The sequence below is a fragment of the Callospermophilus lateralis genome, chromosome 11 (assembly GCF_048772815.1).
Source record: "Callospermophilus lateralis isolate mCalLat2 chromosome 11, mCalLat2.hap1, whole genome shotgun sequence".
Lineage (NCBI taxonomy): Eukaryota > Metazoa > Chordata > Mammalia > Rodentia > Sciuridae > Callospermophilus > Callospermophilus lateralis.
This window is the reverse complement of record NC_135315.1, coordinates 94,581,864-94,597,585: the sequence shown is the minus strand read 5'-3', so window position 1 is coordinate 94,597,585 and position 15,722 is coordinate 94,581,864. Positions and strand designations below refer to the sequence as shown.

Here is a 15,722-nt window from a genome sequence, read left to right as displayed (position 1 = left end):
TGGTACTGAGAATCAAACCCGGGCTACACGCATGCCTGGCGAGCGCGCCACCACTTGAGCCACATTCCCAGTTCCCTAACAAATATTCTTGTTGCTATGTATATACATGCACAACCATACTGTACAAGTGCACAACCATACACATCTAAGTCTTGAAGATTAATCTCTTGTTATGAGCAATAATGTAAAATATGACCTTTAATGGGGTGTTGGAGAAGTAGTAAAACTCCTAGAAATCTAATGAGTTAATACTTCTTCCATTTATTTTAACTTAGATCTTTATGGCAGCTTAAAAAGTTTTAAAAATCAGAAAAATGAGGCAAAAGGAAACCAACTGCAGATAAGTAACATAGCATCAAGAGTATTATCAGCAAATATTTGCTATAAGTGATACTATATATATCAGGTCCAAACTACTTGATTTGTTTTTGTCTATAAGAATTCTATAGATACAAATTTACAGAGCAACAAAATCAAAACATATAAGTTAAAGAAAAAGTTAAGATATAGAACTGTAAAGGCAGTAAAACAATGAATCCTGGAATGAAACAAAATTCCTCTTTTTCAAATACCAGAAAACTATGTAAAAGTTTTCATTATACTGCAAAAAAACTTTTGATATTAACCTAATACTTAAAAATCAATTGATGTGTTTATCTTATTCCAAGGGATATTTAACCCATGAAAATACATGTACTTGTTTATTTTTAGTCCTTCAGAAAATTTTCATTGTACCTTTGACTATTCTCACAATGATCATATTTGTGATGAGAACATTTAGAGACACATAATTTAAAAAGTGAAAGGTCTGTTGGGATTGTTGGGTCACAGCAGCACAAATCATAATAGTCAAATTATGTGACCAGTTCAGGTACCCATTAACATATGAATGAATGGAGAAAATATGGTATATGTACAAAATGGAGTTTTATTCAGACTTAAAGAAGAATGAAATTGCATTTGCTGGCAAATGGATGGAACAGGAGAACATCATGCTAAGTGAAATAAGCCAGACTCAAAAAAACTAGGACTTATGTTTTATCTCATGTGGAAGCAAGAGATAACTAAGGAACTAAAAAAAAAAAAAAACAGAGAAAGAGGGTGGGCAATGTCCCATGAAAAAATAACCGAGATCAGCGAAGTAGATAAAGGGTACAGAGGGAAGGGAGAAGGGATGGAAAAGGGAGGAACCGAGTGAAGAAACTGAACAAATTATGCTATGCACATGTATGAATAACCATCAGTGATTCCCACCTTTATGTTTGCCTATAGAGTATAAGTTAAAAATTAATAAATATAAAAATGTATGAAATCACAGATTATAATGCAGTTATAAATTGCTTATAAAATAAGACATCCATTTGAAGATCAGCACATATTTCAACTGAGAAGCAGAAAAGTAGTGGAATTCTATGTAAAGAAGACCCAAGTATGAAAACCTAAGAATTTCAGATTACCATCTTCAGAACTAGTTGCTACTATTATTCTTAATGTTTCCCCCCTAAGTCTTAAGTTTCAACTCTTCCATGCAAAATCTACTGCACAAGAAAAGGAAAAATGAAAGAAAAACCCCAAAAGTTTGGCAATTGCTTTGATAACAAATGTATGTATGTATGCATGTGTGTGTATATATATATATATTTACCAATACACACACACACACACACACACACACTCTCAATGCATATGTATGTGTATTTATTTATCAATACAATATTTGTGTGTATGTATATTGGTAAACAGAGAAAAACTATAATTTTGAGTTAGACTCAACCTCTTTGATAATTTTGACTTAACAGAAGTAAATATCATATGAAGATGGTGAAATAATGTTTTTATTACATTACAACTGAATTTTATCTGTAATTAGGAAGCATTTACAGTATATAAAGCAGAGTTCTAAAGAAAAGACAAGATCTGTAAGCCACATGGACCACACAACTATAAAGCTCATAGGAAAACCTGCTATCACATGTATCTAATTCTCTGTCTATGCACACACATTGAATCATGAAACTGACTTCAAACTTTAAACTCTTAAGACAATAATGCATTAATGCTGTCTTTTATTTCACTATAGGGAATAGAAGGGACATGACAGGAGGAGTAGATTGTATATAACAAGTGTATTTTTAAAAATGGTTTATATGTTTCCTTATATATGGTTGTTTCTAAAACTCAAAGTACCAGAGTAAAAATCATGGTGAAATATTAACATCTAACAGAAATATACCTGAAAAATAGAATGATACAAATAATAACATTATTAATGGGAAAAGAGATTTAAATAAAGGAAAATAATTACAAGGAACCAATTTAATTTTTTTTAGTGCATTTTCAAAAACAATTAAGGCTCTTTATTTTTCTTCTAGGTCCATAACTCTATTCAGATGAGGCAACAGTAGCAAATATTTATCCTCACATCATGAAAGGATTACAAAACTAAAAAGAAGGCTTGAGGTTTTTTTTTTTTTAATAAACGAGTTTAAGTTTTCTACCTGATAAGCTTTGTGACTGATGCCATACACTAATGGATTTTCTCTCATCCGTACATAAAGGTAAGTGTAACTTATCCACTTCACTGCTTCTTCCATGTTTGTGACTGTCCCCAGAGTAATCTGCAAATCAAAAATACAACAGAAATTAAAGGAATGCATTAAAGTCAAACATAAACATTACATCAAAGGCCATTCTGCCAGAAATTAAGTTTTCAAAATAGATCATTGTGCCACATTTAAAAGTAGGTACGCACAATCACTGAAATGATTTCTCAGTTAATGAAAACAGCAGGCCTCTTTATTTCATTGAGAATAATACATTGAAAATGCGATCTTCCCAAACTGAACTTACTCAATGATGACATTTGATTGTTTTTCCCTGTATGGATTTTAATTCTACATAGCATTAAGAACATTTTTGACATTTGTTAATTCTTTTTTATATTCTGTATCCATTTTGTTTTAGTTTCATTTTATATAATAAAACTACTGAATATGTTTAAACGTAAGTGTACCAGAATAAAAATAACAAAATAAGGGGCTGGGGTTGAAGGAGAGCACTTGTCTAAGCACATTTGAGGCACTGGGCTTAACCCTGAGCACCACATATAAAATAAATAAAATGAATAAAGATTAAAAAATAAAACTCAACATTATTAAAAAAAATAATTAAATATTAATTCTGTCAAGAATTTTGAGGTTTATGTGTATAAAGTCATTCATAATGACACAGATAGCCTAATCCCCATAACCAATTACCGTATATGAATCTTGCTATGCTAATTATTCACTTTAATTTAGGAGAAAGAAAGTACTATAGGTTCTGTTCTATGATATATCCCTTGAAAGATGGTCTTGGTTCCCACATGGTCTGTCTTGATTATTACTACAGTACAATAATATAGTAACAAGTTAGAATTTCAGAGAGAATCCTGGTTAGAAAAAAAAAAAAAACGTCATCTACAATTTTCATCCTCTTTATTCATCTGGTTATCTTAAATAAATATCAAAATAATAATTTTTAAAATGTGATTTTAAACTTAAAATTTTCTCATTACAAATTTCTGTATCTCCGGGGATTTATAACATTATTTATTTAATTTGTAAGTGTTTATAGTGCTTCCCCTACTCAGGTATTTTCAAATATTGCAATGAACATGCTCCCCCCCCACAAAAACTAGCATGGTTCCTTCACGAGATGTATAAATTTTTCAAAAGAAATCTATTCTATGTTTCTAAAATTCATTTTAAAGTACAGGAACAAAAGTTGCTGTAACAAAAATTTACTTAAAAGTAATAGAAGAAATAAGGATAAAATCGCACTGTTACTCCCTTCTTTAAAAGTGTGTCATTTAATCAAAGTAAGTCATGTGAAATGAACACCTGGGTTTGGTGAATTTCTCCTCTCTAAAAGAGAAAATGAATTCCATTTTTTAGCATTTGAATTCACATCAGAAAACTTGGTTCTTCAATAGTCTTCAATAGCATCATAACTAAGCATACAAGTTAAGTCCTTTGTACTCTGAACGGAACCTACATGCCTAGCCCTCTGTGCATCTTATACTCCAATGACTAGATATTATTCTCTGAATATATCTAGTATTTTCGTTTAATGGTCTTTTTGTTTTCTCCTTGGAATGTCTATTGAAATCTGAGACAACTAGCTTAAACTTACCTGCTTCCCTTTGGTGTTCCCACAGAACTGATTTTCCTTTTCTTAAGCAATAACAATTCTTGATTTACATAGTACATATGTGTGTACATATTCATTTCTAAATCCTGTTGAGTTGCCTGTATCTCAGAGGTAGAGGCCTTGCCTTGTTTAATCACTTATCATTTAGAGTGTCACTCAAGACATGATCAATTAAACTAGTATTGACAAGTTAATTTAAAACTGAATGTCTTGTTATACAGTCTAAAATAATGTCTTAATTTACAATATTTAATTGAATTTCTGACCATACTTTAAAATCCCCTACTGTTATATATGTTTGATGTCTATGTTTTTAATTATAAATACTGTATTGAAATAAAAATCTTGGTGTAGATTTAATTTTTCATTAAATTTTTTTCATTTAAAAAAATTCCCAATTTTAGGACACCAAGATTAAAGGTGCTGGAAAAAGATTAGCTATTAAAATATATTATCAAAATGTTTTGTAACAGGATTGAACTGTTCAAATACCACAGAAAATCTGAGTGTGCTAAATCCTCAAGGCATTTTCAGAATTGAACATTAAAATGTTTAGTTTTTGACAATTAATTTAAGAATATATAATCTTTTTAACGTATTTCATCTAATGATATTTTCATCCAAACTTTGTTTACTCATTTTGTTTCTTTTTTTTTTTATTCATTAGCTTACTTTTCATTTATTGGCAGCTGTATTTCTTAGTTATTAATTTTAATAAATGCACATATTAAGATGTTAATATTAACTAACCTATTGTAGTTGTAACCAGTATTTCTACCAACCTGTTTGCTGCCTTTTACAACTCATTATTATTTTTGTTGCTCCAAAGCTTTAAATTTATGTATTTATTTATTTTTTATTTGATACCGAGGATCGAACCTAGGCCCTCACACTTGCTAAGTGAGCACTCTACCACTGAGCCACAACCCCAACCCCTAAAAGCTTTAAATTTAAATGTGGTGACAGCAACAGTCTTTAAAGCTGTTATCTTTTTATATTCTGACCTCTTCAAAGGTTACAGATACCATTATAGAGTGTGTTGTTTTTCAGGTGAGGTATACATTTTACCCTATTTTTAATAAAAATCTCATTATATAGGTATCTACTCACTTTTTAGTGAAGAAACTGTGGATTAAGTGAGTTAAAAAGCTACATTAGAGTTTTTAAGTCAAAATTGAAACTCAGGTTTCCTTAGAGCTAAGGTTTTATTCCACTGAAAACAGAAATCATATTTCCAAAAATCCAATTAAACAGTCAATGATATTTATTACTAATTTTTTTGACTTTATTTAAAAAAATTAACAAACTTTTGATATCCTTTCTATGTGGCTAAAACAGCAGAATTACTATATTAGCTTACAAGATGAAATAAGGTAGGATAGGTAGATGAAATTGGTAGGATACATGGCTAAGGAAAAAATAAACTCTGAGAAGATAACATTTTGGATGTAAAGTTAAAAAATAAAATATAGTGAACTATCACACACCCTTGCTACTATCTTTAGTGAACAGAAATCATCTACTCCAGAAAGAGAAACTTCTAATTATATTTAGTCTTAGTGATACTCTTAAGTTGTTGAAGCAGAAAAAAAAAAAGCTATTAGTATTAAGCAAAGTTCCACCAATTTCGTTGCTATCAACTTAGGTAAAAGCTATGCTGAATCTATGAAATTAAGAAGATTATTGTAGATTTAGACAATAAAAAGTCATAAAATTATATTTCAAAGTAACTTGATGGTTTTAACTTTTTCAATAGATACTCCCAGTAACAACATTCATTAGGCTTATTGCATGACAGACCATATTTAACTAAAACTCTCAATATCACTAATATATATATATATATATATATATATATATATATATATATATATATATACACACACACATACACTCAGTACCCATGAATCAAAGTGCCCATGATATGACTCAGGAACCATAAGTGAAAAGAATTCAGTACAGAGATGGGTGGGAATGCTAGATACAATATCAGAATTCTTAAAGACTTATGTACAATTTTGTCCCTGAAGAGGGAAACAATATGGATTTGACTGATATCTTGAATGAAACACAATATGAAGATTCTAACTGAAATACCCATTTAACTTAAAATGAAAATCATAACTGAAAACAATGGCTCAATAATAAAAATATCTACATCCTATCGACACATTTACAAATATAAGCTGCTACTATTCCTTGAAGTATATTGTGTTTTACATAGAGGTTGCTTGAGACAGTATCTTAGAGGGATGGTAAAAAAAAGTAAGACTATGCTGGGTGCCATGGCACACGCCTATAATCCCAGTAACTTGGAAGATTGAGACAGGAGGATTGAGAGTTTAAAGACAGCCTCAGGAAAAGTGAGGTACTAAGCAACTCAGTGAGACCCTGTCTCTAAATAAAATACAAAATAGGGCTGGGTATGTGGCTCAGTGGTCAAGTGCCCCAATTTCAATCCATAGTACAAACACAAAAACAAACAAACGCACAAAAAAAAATATGACTATGCAGGGTAAAATAGGAAAATTGAATCCATACTGTTCATTATCCTTTCACCACCTTAAAATTTCATTATCAATGTATGTTTTTTAAAAAATAGTTTTAAGTCTTATCAGTTTCAGCCAGTTTCCAAAATGATGTCAAAGCAATCCCACTTGTTTCTCATAAAACTCCACTAAAATAGGTATTAAATACTCCATCATCATTCCATTTGATAGAAGAGAAAGTAAGTTTCAGAAATGTTTAGATGCCTGAGGTCTTATAGCCTCTAGAGTTGAAATCACACCAGATTTTTATCAACTTCTTGTTTTAAGCCTCATTTGGAATTCATGAGATACTCCCTTTCCAGAGGAAACCTTGAGTTCAATCTCTATCTTGCAAGCTACTTTTGGGGCCCTTCACTTTTCACTTTTCTCTCTCTGTCTACTTAGTTCAGTAGATGATTTAGAAATAGAGGTGAATTTTCTTATGAGGGTAACTTTCATATTAGTGAAGGGAATGATTAGGGAAATCTTGAGAGAGACACAGTGAGAAGGGAAAATGAAAGGCCTCTTAGTGGAGTTTTATTATTTAAACAAACAAGGTTATAACATATTAGATAAAACTACAAAGAAGTGCTTTTAAAGGTCTTTCTTGTTAAGAGAGGAATTTGAGATTGTATGTTAAACAATCTGAAGTAGAGTAAGTATGGCCCAGTAGAGATTAAACTGTATTTCCATTAACAGGAGTCATGAGGCTAAATTTCTATGTACTATACTTGCAGATGTACCTTGTAATTTCATTTTAATGTTTTGAATGCTTAATTTCCCACTTTCCAAAATGTAGGAAAAAATATCTCTTATCACTTCAATAATAGCTTCTTTGGAATTGTTAGAAAGTTAATATGACTACCAATAAAAAAAATAAATTCTGGGACTCTGAGAAAACACTCAAAAAATACTCTCTCTCTCTCTCTCTCTCTCTCTCTCTCTCTCTCTCACACACACACACACACACACACACACACACACACACACACACTTTTGCAATATGGAAGAATGAACTGAGGATTATGCACATGCTAGGCAATGCTCTATCACTGAGCTAAATCTAAAGCCCTTTTTGGACAGGGTTTTCCTAAGTTGCCCAGGCTGACCTTGAAACTTGGCATCATCCTGTCTCAGCCTTCCAAGTAGCTAGAATTACAAATATGCACCACTACATTTGGCAAGATTATTTTATCTTTTGTTATAATATGCACTGTGAAAGTTTCACTTTTTAAAGTCTCTTTAGGAGAAGTAAGGGATAGAGTTAGGTTGAAGAAATTTTCTTCTATTTCATTAAAAAGGAAAAGAAAACACAACTCAATACCCTAAAGACGTTAGGAAGTCCCATATTGGATCCAATCTTTTTGCTTTTGAATAAATAGAACACAGTACAGTGAAAAGGGTGGACTTCAGAGTTATATTGGTTCAAATCATGATTTAGATAGAAGTGTCTGGGGAAATTATATACTCTCCCTTTTACTTTATCTATATAATGGGTATAAAAATCTTTAAAGGACAGAATAATAGTGCAGATCATATGAGAAAGTTAAAATGAAACCATTTTAGATGGTCACCCAAGGCCTTTTGTCATAGTTTGTCCAAACTTGATGTAAATTATTAAATCGATATTATTAAATAAAATCTTCTATATATCTTAAGAGAGTACCAATACACAAATTACCTAGAATAGTTCTTAAATGTAATGTGCATGAAATCACTTGGGAAGCAGGTTGAAATATAGATTCTTATTTGGTAAGCCTGAGATTCTGAGGATCTGATTTTCTAACTAGAATGCAGGTGATCCCATGGCTTTTTAGTTATTTGAGCATACAACAATTAGTAAGATAATGTTTTCAAGGTTTTTGGCCTCAGAGTTCCTGTACATTTTTTAAAGACCTTTTGTTGTTTTAGGTTATATCTGTCAATATTAACCTCAGAAGTTAAAACTGAGAAATTAATTTAAAATATTAATTATTTAAAAGAACAAAAATCCAGTAGATAACATATTTTTTTTAAATTTAAGTGCATTTCACATTTTAACTACAATTTAAAAATCAGGAATAAGTATTCCATTAAAGTCATATTAAAAGAAGTGGTAAGTGAATACATCAAGTAGTGGAACCTTTCAAAAGATCATTTAGTCAAGAAAAAAGTCAAAAAATCTATGGAATTAATGTCTTAGAATTTGTAGATGATGGATATTTCATATGTAAAATACCAGGTATTTGTGGCACATTATTTGCTTTAGTTCCTTATTGCTTGCTGTAATTTGTATCCTACTTGTTTTTCTGCATGTCCATATTCAGGTCCTTGGGTAGGTAAAAAGCAGGATATCTGGCCACAATTTTTTTGCTCTTTCTGTAAGAGACATAGCTGTTCTTACAGTGGCATTTTGAGCATGTACAAACACCATCAATGACAATAAAGGAAAATAGATTATTTAATATTCCAGTTTATTAAATTATATCTCAATACAAAATCATCTTATATAATCATTGATAAATCTTTCAGAACAAATTCCAATGTATGCATTCTCCCACAGTGCCATGTTTTTGAATAAAGTATATACAGAATAAATGCAAGTTAAATAAAAATCCATAACATGGCTTTATTATTGGCCTATAAGTTGGTTTATATCTAATGGATGGTTTCTATAAAATGTGTTTAATTTTGTGCATTCCTCTTCCAAAGTCATCATTCATAATGTTTTTATTCATACTATAAATTTGAAAAAATAATGAGACCAAATGAAAAAGCAGAATTATTTTTATCATAGTAATGAAGTAATTGTGGGGAAGGTGGAGATCATAAAAGAAACACAGGAGAGAGGAGGTACATAGCCACAGGCAGCCAATATAGACTACTAATGGTTTTCTTAGTTTATTCTCTTCAGGTGAATTCGCACTCTGCCTAAGTGTCCCTGCTAGGGAAACTGCAGGCAGCCTGCAAGTTCAGCTCAAAAGAGTTGCCACATAAGCTGTAACTAGCAAAGCTGAAGAGATCGGGTTGCCTGAGTTCCTGGGAGACCACATCTTGCCACAGTGTGCACCAGATGCCAGACATGGGGACCTAGGATTTAATGTTTGCCATGTTGCATTTCAGTATTCTTTGGTCTGATGGCTCCTTATTATTTTCCTATTCCGCCCTCTTTGAAGGAGAATGTTTACCCTGCACCACTGTATTTTAGAAGTATGTAACCTTTGTCTATTTTTATTTTTATTAAGGACTCAAGGTTTTAGTTTGCCTTGAGACTCTTGAGGACTTTGTAATTGGACTTTTGAGCAATGCTAGAATGATTAAAATTTGGGGGACTCTTGGAGATGGACTGAATGCATTTTGCATGATGAGATGGACCGAAGCCCTTGGGGGCCATGTGTGGAATACTATGATTTAGTTCTAATATGTCCCCAAATGCCCATGTGTTAAAGGCTGAGAGTCCAGCTTGATAATATTAAGAGGTGGTGGAAACTTTAAGAGGTGATGATAAATGGGGATTTTAGGTCACAGGGGGCATTATTTCAAATGTGTCAAAGCTGGTCTTTTAACCCTCTCTCTTTCCAGCCACCATGAAGTCAGCAGCTTATTCTACCATGTCTCCAACTTAATGTTCTGCCTCACCACAGACCAAAAGTAATGGGAGTTTCTGAACATGGAAAGAAATTTATGAAATCATGAGCCAAAATTAGCCTTTCATGTTTTTAAGTTGATTATCTTAAGTATTTTATTACATCAATGGAAAGCTAATACAATCTATAAATTATCAAAGAAAATGTTCTCACATATGTGATGCTAAAACTCACATTGGAGTAAAATCTCTTAACAATCATTCACAAAACTGGAATGTTTAAATAACTAATATTATTTTAGCATCTATTCAACATAAAGATACACATATAATCTGAAAAAAAATCAGAATTTCTTCAAAGAAAAAAATCTCCAAAGCATTTAGAAAAAAAAGGAGATAAAAGCATTTAAGTCAACTGGAAAAATTTAACAAAAGTTAACAATAAAGGTATAAAAGCTTGAGATTTCACACTTTATCAGGGCTCTCAGTTGCTGATAGTATTTTCAAAACAAACATAATACATACACACATGTGTATGTGTAGAAGTACACATACATATATGTAAATGTGTGTATATAGGTATATGTATGTTTGTGTGTGTTTTGTTTTTGCAGCACTGGGGATTGAACCCAGGGCCATGCAGGTGCTCAGTGAGTGTTCTGTCACTAAGCTACATCCCAAGCGCATTTTTTTTCTTTTTATGGTGATACAGACTGTACCCAGGGCTCAGAACATAAAAGGCGTATGCTCTACCACTGAACTACTTCAAAAGGTCCATATGAACATTTTTAAAGACTACACTAATAGAACTTATTTCAGAAAGTGTTGCTTCTACTTGAAAATATCTTCTGTTTTCTTACTTTTGACTAAAAAAAACTCTGATTTTGGTGGGCTCTCTAGCTTGCACAGAGGAAATATCTTTACCTCACAGAATGTTAAGAGACTACATTTCGGCTTAAATTATTATATTCTCATAATTACTGACATAATCTCTTTAAGACTAAGTAAAAAGGAAAAGTCTGTTAACCATAATGCCCAGATGAAGCTTCACCAATTCCAAATCTGTCACAATCTACCATTTTATCTCTTGTAAAAGGTAGGAACATTTCAACTGCAATTTTGATAAGGTAGATTTTTTTCTTCCACATAAAAATAAAATTTATTATCTATAAAACCTCAGTAACCCTCAACTTTATATTTAATCAAACTTAAATTAAAATAAAGTTACTTCTTATTGTGTTTACATATATATTCATTAAAATGTTTCTAAGCATATAGTCACTTTCAAGCCGTGAGAAAGCTAAAAAAAATGAGATAAACTCCCCACCTTCACTGAGGTGAGAATCTAGTATGGTATAAAGAAACACAAAATATTTTTACTTGATAAATATTTACTAACCATGTATGTGTAAAATATTACTAAAAGGAGAAATATGAAAATGTCTAGAAAAGACATGGGACCTTCCATGAAAATCTGTATAAGAAAGAAAATAAAACTACACATGATTTAGACAGTGGAACCAAAGGAAGGATGGAATGAGGATAATGCAGAAATTCTAAACATTAAGCTGGTGGGTCTCCTTTATTCACTCATCCTAAGGTATTTATGCAGTACCCACTATGTTCCAAGCCTTGGACTGAGTAACAGTTATACAATATTCCAAGACTCCAATTTGGGGGAGGAAATAAAAAAAACTAGAATATACAGCCTGGCCTGGCTGTAGAAGCAGCATATGTAACAGGGGCTAAAGTAGTTTTTGGAATATTTATCTTTGGTATCTTTGGTGTTAACTTGAAGAAGTATTTTTCTCTTCCTTTTTTTACACTGAGACCCAGGAACTCCTTCATCGATTCACTGCTGGTGCTCATTTAAACAGATTTGTAAGCCCTCTTCTAAGACCATCTGAGTAAGAAGAGGGGTGGGATCAAGAAACTGAATTATTAACAACTACAGAGATCACTGAAGTATTATGTGAAACTACATATTTATCCTCCCCAAAGTCAAAGAAGTTTAAAAGAAAAATAACACCACCACTATAAAGATTTTTTTAAAGGTATTTTATATAACAAGTAGAGCCTCAAATTCATTTACCAGATAAGCTAGGGTAATAAAATATGACAAGATTTTTATTCTCCATAATGCAAATGCTACATTATGTAAATTCTTTTGCAATAAAGATACAGTGAACATAAAGGAAAGTAAAATATGACCCTAAATCATCATTAATTATTTAAGTCTGACTTGTCAACTTATCACTTTGCAAATTATTTTCTTCTGTAGCCAAGAGAAATATTAGTTACAACTTAAAGTAGCAATTTATTTTTATTAAATAATCCATGATGTCTTGTTCATTAAAGTAACCTATTTTTCTTTTTAAAGATTTTTCTGTCTAGAGGCTTCAGTAGAAGTCATTACAAGGTTTGGGTCTTTATAAACATACTTGATTTTATAGTTTGTTAATTTGGTTAATTAATTTAAATGGTCTCATGAAAACTGTTCTGTTAGTTTTTGCAAAGCACAGGTTTTTAAAAACTAAAGTATAAAGAACTGCATTTGATATGAAATTTGGATATTAAAAAAACTATGACATTACTTTTAGGTAAATTTTTATATGTAGCATTAAATAAAATGTAATTCAATATGAAAATCTGAAAATTTTGAAGAAGCAGAGCATGGAATGCTGTGGTAAGGAGAGAGAAAACTCCCTTAAAATTTAACATTTGGTACTTTCTATATTATGTGGGTTTGCATCTGGAATACAATACTTTGTTTTTCTTTTTGTTGCTTAAAAACACTTAACCACAATGCCAGATAATGCATAGTGAAGTCTAGCCTCATTAGTATATGGGAGTAAAGAACATAATGCTCAGTGTTATGCTTTAGGTATGAAGCATCCCCTAAAAGTTCATGTAAATGCAAGAAAGTTCAGAGGTGAAATAGATTATGAGAGGTGTATCTATCAGTTCATTAATCCACTGATATGGATTTAACTGAATGACAAGTTTATGTACGGAGGGTATGGCAAAAGGAGAGAGGTCACTGGGGAGGTACCTTTTTGGTTTCTTCCCTGGTGAGTACGGCTCGCTTTCTGTTTCCAGGTTGCCATATCCTGCGAACCATGATTTTGTACCTCGATGTATGCCTAGAGTTATGGAGTTAGCAGACTACGAATTAAACCTTTGAACTCATAAGCCAAAATAAAATTTCCTCCTCTAAATTGTTCTTTTTAGGTCTTTTGATCACAGTGAAGCAAAGCTGACTAAAACATCTGTTTACCCTAAAACTGAATTAATTAGATATAACTAAGAAAACTACAAAATTGTTTACATTTCTGTGTGTACAACTCACAAAGACTTGCCTTCACAATTCTAACTGCTGGGATATAATACCCCAGGACTTTATTCCATTGAAGTTCCATAGAGCAGGCATTTCCCAACTTGCAAAGCTTCCTGTGGACATTCAAAAAGAAAGGTTGCCACTGAGGGGTAATGAACTTGTAGCAACATGTCCTTTGGTGACTTTTAATCTGTACAATCAGGATATAGTTTATAGAGAACATGTTTCCTTGAGTTTACGTACTCTGTGAAAGTGGAAAAGAACCCAGAAAACTCCTCTTAAATGACTTTATTCAAAAACAATATATTTATCCCAAGAACAATCAGTCAAAAATTTGGGTCTACCTTTGGGAAAGAGAAATAGAAAATGGGAGGAGTCTCAAACTTTACAAATTATGGCAGGATAAAAGCTAATGAAATTGAAGGCAACTTAAGGAAATAGATGGTTTTGTGGTTCCTTACTGATCCATTATTTTTGTTATTTGAATAATTTTATTGAACATAAAAAAAGAACAAAGGCAGGACATATATACCATCAAATTACAATTTAGAATAACCCAAAGAAAGCTTCCTGATGGAAGTTTTGACTAATCCAATAAATGTTCTAAGGTATGTGTCTAGTTAAAAAAAATGCTAACCAGAATTTTAGAGATTTATACTTTTAGGAGAAAAAACAAGCGAAATGTGCTCCAATATATTTCATACAATATCATGGAATGTAAAAGTTATCTATAGTTGAAGGTGTTGAGAGCCTCTGCAGGCTGTGTTGCACATTATGCCTAGTGAACAGGATAATTACACATATCAGCATCCAAAATATAAAACTGTGTCTGGGAACTCACAGTGGACATTTCCTCTGGTTGACTGCCCAGAGACATTGTGAATTTCTATTCAGCTCTGCGATGTCCCACACAACACGAGAGTAGGGTGACCTGCTATAGTAACACAGCCATTCTGAAATGGGTATGATTTGACAAGATGCCCGTCAACCTGCTGTTTGCAAGAGGTCAGAAAGCAAGACTCTACCCTTGAAACCTTATCTCTGCCTTTGATGTACACCTTTAAATAAACCATGGAAGCCATTTTCTTTTTGTCTAGCTGCAGCTCCTCTATGGACTGAACCTATCAGGACTCCATCTTTAAAACTATCCTTCTGACTCTTTCTTGTTCTTTGTTAATTATTCCAGACTTTAATTTCTCAGGAGGCTTAGCCCTTGGAGCAGGCAAGAATTCCCTGGTAAGGTGCTGGACACCCCACAATAGAAGGGACCTATGCCAACTGCCACTACCTGTGTTTCAAGCCCAAGGACTACACTACTTACAATGTGATGACAGTGTATGATCAAGTGAAAGCATACATTTTCCTGCATTTTTCTACATTCTCTTTCATTTTCTACAATCTAACAAAGTTAGAATACTGAAAAAGAGATGAAAAAAAAAACAATGATTTTTTTATTGGTTTTTAAATGGATTAACAGAAACTTACAGTCAAAACGGGGGCTAGAAAACTGTTTTTTTTTTTTTTTAAGGAGAAAGAATAAGCTAATACACTATCTGTGATTGAGTATAAAACTTAAAAGCTTTAAGCTTTCTTGACACACAGTTAAAAAAGAAAACATGCCCCTGCACAAAATGGCAAAATAGAGGAGGGTGTTTTCCTGGCTGCTCCCTAGCATGAAATCAAGACATCAGATAGGCAACTTTTCAGCAAGGGGCGGGGGGGTTTACAGGGAGTTAATACTGGACTTTCAAAGCAGATCAGAGACTCAGGAAGTTGGATATAAAAAAATAAGGAGGAAATCCCCAGCAACACTGCTAGCACCTCCACAGTAGTCCTCCTGTAAGCAAAGTGGAGGGATATAGAACCCACATTCTCAGGAGGCCTGTGGCACATTTGGGTATGCAGAGATCAGAGATCAAAGACAATGCCATGCTGTATCCTATCCTTGTGCAGGACAGGAAGCATGACTATATCGGCTGTCCACAGACAGACAAAGGAGCCATTTTGTAGCTGCACTATGGGCCCATGGGTGGAGAGGAGCAGCTTTGGGGACTGACTTCTGGCAAATTTAAGCTGGGTTCAAAGTACAGGCTTGGAGAAC

At 32.5% G+C, this 15,722-nt stretch overlaps 1 pseudogene; it reads right to left on the bottom strand.

Moving 5' to 3' along the window:
* The window catches only part of LOC143642328 (activating signal cointegrator 1 complex subunit 3-like), a 73,177-nt pseudogene that overhangs the window by 38,591 nt on the left and 18,864 nt on the right, over positions 1–15,722 (bottom strand).